Consider the following 9,353-nt stretch of genomic DNA (forward strand, 5'->3'; position numbering starts at 1 on the left):
CCACACCGGGCCACCCCAATGAAGCCATCGAAGTGCTGTCCTGGTGTTTGGAAGCCGTATGGGTCTGGATGGGGAGAAACAGGCTCAAGCTCAATCCTTCCAAGACAGAGTGGCTGTGGATGCCGGCATCCCGGTACAGTCAGCTGGGTCTGCGGCTGACTGGTGGGGCGAGTCACTGGCCCGATGGAGAGGGTGCGCAATCTGGGCGTTCTCCTGGATGAACGGCTGTCTTTTGAAGACCACCTGACGGCCGTCTCCAGGAGAGCTTTCCACCAGGTTCGCCTGGTGCGCCAGTTGCGCCCCTTTCTAGACCGGGATGCCTTGTGCACAGTCACTCACGCCCTCGTGACGTCTCGTCTGGATTACTGCAATGCTCTCTACATGGGGCTCCCCTTCTGGCGCATCCGGAGGCTTCAGTTAGTCCCGGATGCGGCTGCGCGGGTGGTAGGGGGAGCCCCCCGCGGCTCCCGTGTGACACCTATCCTGCGCAGACTGCACTGGCTACCTGTGGCTTTCCGGGTGCGCTTCAAGGTTTTGGTGAACATCTTCAAAGCGCTCCATGGCATAGGGCCGGGCTATTTACGGGACCGCCTACTGCTACTGAATACCTCTCACCGACCCGTGCGCTCTCACAGAGAGGGACTCCTCAGGGTGCCGTCAGCGAGACAGTGTCGTCTGGCGATGCCCAGAGGAAGAGCCTTCTCTGTGGGGGCTCCCGCCCTCTGGAACGAACTCCCCCCAGGACTTCGTCAACTCCCGGACCTCCGAACCTTTCGTCGCGAGCTTAAGACACACTTATTCATCTGCGCAGGACTGGATTAGGATTAGTTTTTAAATTTGTGGGTTTTTTAATGGGTTTTTATCATTTATTCTAAATTTTTAATCTCGGCCAATTGAATAAGTTTTTTAATTGTATTTTAATAGTATTTATATTGTAATATTATTGTTTATTTTATCTGGCTGTGAACCACCCTGAGTCTTTCGGGAGAAGGGCGGTATACAAATTTAAATAATAAATAAATAAAAATTATTTTGCACTTAGGTCTACTAAAATTAGAGGAAATATGTTTCAAAAAAGACATGCCACTTTTAAAAAGATATTTTCTTGGTAATTGCCTACTTCATTTCATTTCAGCAAAAGGGGCGCCAGTAAAGGTTCATGAGGGAATAGTTGGTTAGTTATCCCAGGTCTAAAATAGAATTCCAAAAATTAAAACCAGCTTTTTTTAGTTGAGCCTTTAAAAATATAATTGTCTTTTAAGACATGCATGTATAAATAGAACAATGGTTACTAAAAGACTCTAACTTGATGGAACCATCTTCTGAACCCTTTTCAAAAGTTCAGGGCAAAGTAAATTGCAGTAGCCAACCCAAATCAAGGTCTTTAAGATCAGAGGGGATCTACCTTTTTTCAGTCTTAATAAAACGATACTACTATATTGAAGGTCAGTGAGAAGAACTTGGTCTTACTCAAATGTAGTCCTGGTAGTGTTTTGTCTTCTGTTTCCTGTTAGAGTAGTTTCTCCTTCAGAAACACAAAGCAATTTCAGTTATAGATGAAAACTTAAAGTGAATTAAAACGGATCTTTTTTTCCACTCAGGTTTGGAGAGTAATACTATATTATATGTCATGCTTTCTCATCTTGCTTTGGTCTACTTCTAGATTTCAAATGGTACTTCTATGCCTCTTTATCTCAGTCTCCTGCTATTTGGGGCCAGCTATGCCATTCATGTAATGGGCTATCTAGTCGAAATTATTGAAAGAAATGGGCCCTAGCAATGAACAGAAATCTTAATTGTCTATTACTCATTTTACTTCAGGATTAACTTGTGATGTCTTTTCATATAATAATACAAAAAATACAGTACACATTATAACTTATTGAAGAAATTACAAACCTTAAGAAATCCTGCACTTTTTCTTAATTTGAGTAGGCCACATAATTAAGCACAAAATTTGGATTTCCTTTACTACTGATTTGGAAAACAAATACTTGAAAGGACCTTCCAAGCAAAGAACTTGTCTACCTTTGAATATCACATACTTGATATCACATACTTTGAAGAGTTTTTCCTTATGCTTGTAGATTTGTAACCCCATCTGTTTTGGCACTTTGGGAAACCTGATGTTGGACTAGATGGAACTGTGGTCAGATCCACCAGGGCAATGCTTTCCAAAGTGATGCCATGAGTTCCATGAGAACATGATGGTGTTCAATGAGAAATATTTAAGTAACAGATTCCATTGTCTAAAAACCCCTCTAGAGCTTTTAGTTTGGTGATTACAGACTCCATTCTTCCTTCCAGAAAAATGGCATTGTAGCTTTATTGGGGCTAGTCATGCCCCTATCTTTTTCTTGTCTAGCTTTGGGCTGAGGGGTTTATTTTTTGCAGACTCTTCCAGACATCTTTCTGAATTTGTCGCTCAAACAAACTTCCAAAACCAGCGTAAATCTCCTTACTGCCTTAGGTAATTTTCAGGGAAATCAAGACAGCTGCTTAGTGGATGAATTTCACCCTTGGAAGGGCAGCCGGGCCATTATGCTGCAGAATGCAGAACAAGTAGAGGCAAATGCCTTAACTCAGCTTGTGCCCTGAAGCACAATCCAGTGGCCATTTACAGTTTGATTTTTTTTAAAGGGTTGGAATAGAAAGAAGGGGGAGGCTTATAGATGAGAAAAGCAACACAGACAGGAGATGAGAGCTCTTCAACTTCATGGAAACACAACGTCTCTAAATCAGAGGAATCACTGCTTGGGTGGGGTGGGCTGCTGAAGTTTGACTGAATTAAACCAAGGATGTTCCCAGCAGGAAAACAATGTAGAGCCTGCTGCATCACATCATGCCTGCTGCATCACATCATAGAGATAAACCAGATGCCCTATTTTAAAAATAATAATAATCCAAAAGAGTGCCTAGATTCACATGATACTAGGATACCCGGTTTTTAAAATCACAATTGGTTAACTCCACTATAGATGAGTGCAGTAGCAGAACACACTAAGCTCTCAACAAACCACATTGTGGCTATATACACCCAGGGAGATGGCACAAAATCTTTGTTTACTGCTTGTGGTCAGCATCCAGTATTCCTTTGGACACGAATCTTTCATTGGTGGTCTCCGCGCGAAGCAGAGGGGAATCCCGGAGATCGGCGATGCGGTGTGCAATTGCCCACTGAAGCAAGGGAAGCCCTCTAACCCAGTGAGAAGTCGTCCCATCTTTTCATCTGATATGGCGGACTCGAGGCTGTGACAGCCCACAAGAGGGTCGAAAGAAAAATATTATTAGCAGACTGTGTCTATTTTTCCTGGTGAGAAATTCTCTCATGTGTGGTGATTGGATCTGCAAAGACGGTTTTAAAATACAGGAAGTCTTCAACCTATGACCACAATTAAGCCAAAATTTCTGTTGCTAAGCAAGACAGTAGTAAAATGAGTTTTGCCCCATTTTGCCACCTTTTTTACCATGGTTGTTAAGTGAATCATTACAGTTGTTAAGTTAGTAACACATTTGTTACATGAATCTGGCTTCCCCACCGACTTTGTCAGAAAGTCACAAAAAGTGATCTCATGACACTGGGACACTGCAACTGTCATAAATAAATGCCAGTTGCCAAGCATCCAAATTTTGATCGTGTGACATAGATGCTGCAACGATTGTAAGTGTGAAAAATAGTCATGTCACTTTTTCAGTGCTGTATCTTTGAATGGTTTCTAAATGAATGGTTGTAACTCGAGGACTTCCTATGTACGTATGTATGTATGTATGTATGTGTGTGTATATATATATATATATATATATATATATATATATATATAGGTCTTTGGTTGTTCGGGTTTTCTCCCGTGTAAAATTGGAAGTGTCTTGTGTGTGTGTGTATATATATATATATATATATATATATATATATATATATATATATATATATATATATATATATATATATATGTACGTGTGTGTGTGTGTGTGTGTATGTGTATGTGTATATGTATGTAGGTCTTTGGTTATTCGGGTTTTCTCCCGCGTAAAATTGGAAGTGTCTTGGCGGCGTTTATTTAAGTCTCATTCGTCATCTTCAGGCTTCAGCTTGCTTCTGGGAGCAATGTGTGATCGCAGCTGTTTCTATATATATATATAGTGCTTCTATATATATATAAAGAGAGAGAGAGAGAGAGAGAGAGTGAGGGAGAAAGAGAGAGAGAGGGAGAGGGAGAGACCCCAGCTCAAATCTATGCTTGAGATTTGGGATGAGTCACAAAGAAGTAGTCAGGACAGTGACAAATAAGGGAAGAAAAAAATCCAAATGCAGATAATATTAAATATTGTTAAACGTTGCTTTCAAAGAACTAGAAGGATAATGTTGATGCAGATTGTGATCATCCATTCACCTGTCAGAGTATAAAAATATAAATGAATCAGTGGTAAAATCCAATTTTTTTTACTATCAGTTCTGTGGATGGGGCTTGATGGGCATGTTGTGACTTGGTAGGGTAGGCGTGGCTTGGTGGGCATGGCAAGGAAAGGATATTGCAAAATCTCCATTCCCACCCCACTCTGGAACCAGCCAAAGGTGGTATTTGCCGGTTGTCCCAACTACTCCAAGTTTCCGCTACCAGTTCTCCAAACTGGTCAAAATTTCTGCTACTAGTTCTTCAGAACCTGTTAGAACCTGCTGGATTTCAACCCGGAAATGAATCTTATCTTCAGTCTTCTGCTCACTGGTCCAATCTTGCTGCTGTCAGGAGCTATTCTGTCCCTCTTCCCTGTCTGCCTGCTTGGGACTAATTGGCTAAACAATTTCTAAAGTGAAAGCAATGGATGTTTTTCTGATTAACTGATACTCTGTTTTCTGCTTCTTTAAGCTTCAAGGTTTGAACTGTTTTTGCCTGATTATTTCTCCTGCTGACTAGAAATCAAGCTACTTGCTTGAAGCAAAAAATCAATAGCCTTTGTGTTCCTTTGACTGCTGCTCTGAACTCTCCATGTATCAGTTGCTACAGCAGGCTTTCAAACAGAACAGAAGCCTTCATCAAGCTAATAAAAGCAAGATCGACTTGAAATGGGAGACACTGAACAGGAATTTTCTTCTAAGTTTACAGCACCCTGTTTAGTTAATACATTAAATCCCTCCAGGTTCTATATTTGCACTATGGAATCCATTATTAGTTGAAAGGTGACATAATCCAATGGTACACAACATGTTTTTCTTGGAAGATATCCCTACATTAATTCCTGTCATTTCTAGAATCACTAGAGAATAGAGAATCACTATCTGAACATCACTGGATTCACTTACTTTAAGTTTTGCCATCATGGGTTCAATTGTCTTACATTATATTTGGCTGGGCTTACACAACACAACCACAGGATAACTTTAGGGGTGATGTGAACCAGGTCAGTCCTGACCCAGACATTCCATTGGCCTGACAATGTAAAAGGCAATGTCTTCTGTTCCTATAAAAAGCAGGGAAAACAATTCATTTGGGGGGGCATATATATCTTTTAACAGAAAAGACCTGTACATTTTTCTTTTTAAATTTTAGTATTGTATTGTAGTATAGTATTCATGCTTAAGCAATTTGTGTTAACAATTCTAGATTTTACAGGAAATATTAGCTCATTAGTTTTATTTATAAAGAAATAATCCATCAAATTTTTTGTTCAGTCATATTATGAATTTTAAAATTTCACAAGTTGAGACATGTACACCATCCAGGCCTTTGAAGATAAACCAGTAGGGTGTCATAATTCTTTATTCCTGTCATGAAAACATTTGCTGAAGTGAAAAGATTGGGTGGATCACCCTATTATCTTAAGAATATTAACAAATCTGAAGGGTCCTCGTTTCTTACAACCTCTTGTTCAAGAGTAAAAATATATTTTTAAACCTTCCTCCCAGCCCACTTAGTTTTCAGATTACACACAGGGATATGCTGTAAAGAGCAGTAGCTTGAATGCAGAAAACTGCTTTTATAACCAGCTTGTTTACTTATCTATTTCTATATTCAATTTTTCATTAGATTTAATCATTCCCTCTTTCTTTGTTTTCCAACAACAACCCTGCAAGTTATGTCAGGCTGAAAAAGTCCCCTAGCAAGCTTCTGTAACTGACAGAGAATTTGGAGCCAGATCTCCTTGATACTAATCCAGCATCTTAATCTTTGTACCAAATTGGCTTTCAGGAAAATATGCTGAGTCTGAAATTGCAGGAAAAGTGGTCACATTTTATCCAAACATATAAATAAGTGGTGATGGAGAATAGTTTTGGTTGAGAATAGAATCCCCTCCTCCCAAGGCAGCTTTACAGGTTATGCACCTTCACTGCCTTATAGCTGAAAAATTATCTGTGTTTTTCAACTGAATACCTTCAATTATTTACTTAAACCATTTCTGCCTCATTTTCTCAAAGCAATTAAAAACAAATGTAGGAAAAGCAGAAATTAAAAAGAAAAATGCAAAATCAATTAACAATATGCCTGTTTCTAAATACACGAATTGACTGAAAGTCCTTCAATAGCGCCATGAAAGAACAATCACATCCAAAACATCTCCTATCCTTTTCTAGAGGCTTTAGGCTATATGCTTGAAACCGAACATGCCGAGATGGGGCTAGGTGGGCTTCTTCAGGGAATCCATAATTGAAATGCAGTGACAGAGAATACATTCATGCTCTGCACCGAAGCTGACAGGACCAGGACTCTAGATAGTCACTGTTACTCAAGGGTGTGACATACTGAACTATTTCTCATGAGCCACAATATTGCCTCATCAATTGCATTCCATTTACTGATATTAATGGCCATGAAATATATTTATTTGATTTCAAATACTATGATTCGCTTGCCATTCTACAGATTATCGAGGAGGAAGTAGGGGTCCAAGGGAGGATATTCCTTCTCTGCTTGTTCATATTATTAAAGCATTCAGGATGTAATTAGCTTCCTATATCCAGAAAGGTGGTGTGATGGTAATTCTCCTTATGTTTGTTTTTTACATTATTCTTGCACAAGGTCAAAATAATAAAATGTGCAAAATCTTTTTGAGCTCATGAATGATTTTTTCTGGATTTATTCAATGTATGTAATTGAAATCTTAATCCTGCATTGGACAAAATACGCATGTAGTTAAACAATCCTCTCTTCCTTCTCCTGGCCCCATTTAACGATACTATGGTATGCAAATAGCACTAGAATCAGGACAGAAAGGAGACCTTTTGACATAATTATGTTTTTCTATATTCAATTTTTCATTAGATTTAATCATTCCTCTTTCTTTGTTTTCCAACAACAACCCTGCAAGTTATGTCAGGCTGAAAAGTCCCTAGTGAGCTTCTGTAACTGACAGAGAATTTGGAGCCAGATCTCCTTGATACTAATCCAGCATCTTAATCTTTGTACCAAATTGGCTTTCAGGAAAATATGCTGAGTCTGAAATTGCAGGAAAAGTGGTCACATTTTATCCAAACATATAAATAAGTGGTGATGGAGAATAGTTTTGGTTGAGAATAGAATCCCCTCCTCCCAAGGCAGCTTTACAGGTTATGCACCTTCACTGCCTTATAGCTGAAAAATTATCTGTGTTTTTCAACTGAATACCTTCAATTATTTATTTAAACCATTTCTGCCTCATTTTCTCAAAGCAATTAAAAACAAATGTAGGAAAAGCAGAAATTAAAAAGAAAAATGCAAAATCAATTAACAATATGCCTGTTTCTAAATACACGAATTGACTGAAAGTCCTTCAATAGCGCCATGAAAGAACAATCACATCCAAAACATCTCCTATCCTTTTCTAGAGGCTTTAGGCTATATGCTTGAAACCGAACATGCCGAGATGGGGCTAGGTGGGCTTCTTCAGGGAATCCATAATTGAAATGCAGTGACAGAGAATACATTCATGCTCTGCACCGAAGCTGACAGGACCAGGACTCTAGATAGTCACTGTTACTCAAGGGTGTGACATACTGAACTATTTCTCATGAGCCACAATATTGCCTCATCAATTGCATTCCATTTACTGATATTAATGGCCATGAAATATATTTATTTGATTTCAAATACTATGATTCGCTTGCCATTCTACAGATTATCGAGGAGGAAGTAGGGGTCCAAGGGAGGATATTCCTTCTCTGCTTGTTCATATTATTAAAGCATTCAGGATGTAATTAGCTTCCTATATCCAGAAAGGTGGTGTGATGGTAATTCTCCTTATGTTTGTTTGTTTTTTACATTATTCTTGCACAAGGTCAAAATAATAAAATGTGCAAAATCTTTTTGAGCTCATGAATGATTTTTTCTGGATTTATTCAATGTATGTAATTGAAATCTTAATCCTGCATTGGACAAAATACGCATGTAGTTAAACAATCCTCTCTTCCTTCTCCTGGCCCCATTTAACGATACTATGGTATGCAAATAGCACTAGAATCAGGACAGAAAGGAGACCTTTTGACATAATTATGTTTTTGCTAATATTTTGCCAATATGTTTTCAAATTTCTCTTTCCAAAAGCATACTAATATAGTCAATAGTCCATGCTTAAAACCCATTTTATCATGCAACTCCATTAAATATGTGAATGAAAGAATGAATGAAAAATTTATTAAACAGAGTCAAAGGACCCAAGAATAAAATAACATAGAAAGAAAACAGCTTACATTTTGACATTTCATGGGAAACAAATTATTCAGATAATGATTTCTTCATGTGTGGATAAATTAATCTCTCTTAAGCCAACTTGTTGCATCTCAACCTATAAATGTCTGAAGGATTTAAAAAGAACGTTTAGAAATATAGGTCTCAACATGAACTGAGACCTTGATGTAAGGTAGGAAATATAGTGCAGTTCATATATTAGCTCTTTAACTTTAAAAAGCCTACCTTAAATGGCTGCAAATTCACATTTGGTACTTGCCATCCAGCTGGCAGAGGAATACATAAGGAACCCTAGAAAGCATACGAATGAAATTCAAGAAATTCCCTACTCTCACCTTACCTTCTAAACTTAATCATGTCATGGCAGATGAACCATAAACTGTACATCCCATGGAGAGTTAAAAAAAACAGGGAAAAAACGCAAAGGGAATACACTAGAAAACTCTCTTTCAAGGTTTGCCTATTACTCTCCGTAACAAGCACTACATTGCTGTGTTTGTGTGTGTGTGGGGAGAAATGTTGGGATGACTGACAGCCTTGAACTATAGGCTCATCCCTCACCTTAGGCCGTGCAATCTGATTGGATGCTTCCTGACATCTCCAAAGCACAGCACATTTTAATAGACGCTTTGGTAGTTTGTCAGGGGTGGGTGGGGGAAAAGGTTCAGTGAGGTGCATTTCTGACCAGCATAAAGT

General features: G+C 38.7%; 1 protein-coding gene across 2 annotated transcripts in view; it reads right to left on the bottom strand.

Moving 5' to 3' along the window:
* NSF (N-ethylmaleimide sensitive factor, vesicle fusing ATPase) overlaps positions 1-9,353 on the bottom strand; it is a 130,353-nt gene that overhangs the window by 6,846 nt on the left and 114,154 nt on the right. The window lies entirely within an intron of this gene.

The sequence above is a fragment of the Ahaetulla prasina genome, chromosome 4, assembly GCF_028640845.1.
Source record: "Ahaetulla prasina isolate Xishuangbanna chromosome 4, ASM2864084v1, whole genome shotgun sequence".
Lineage (NCBI taxonomy): Eukaryota > Metazoa > Chordata > Lepidosauria > Squamata > Colubridae > Ahaetulla > Ahaetulla prasina.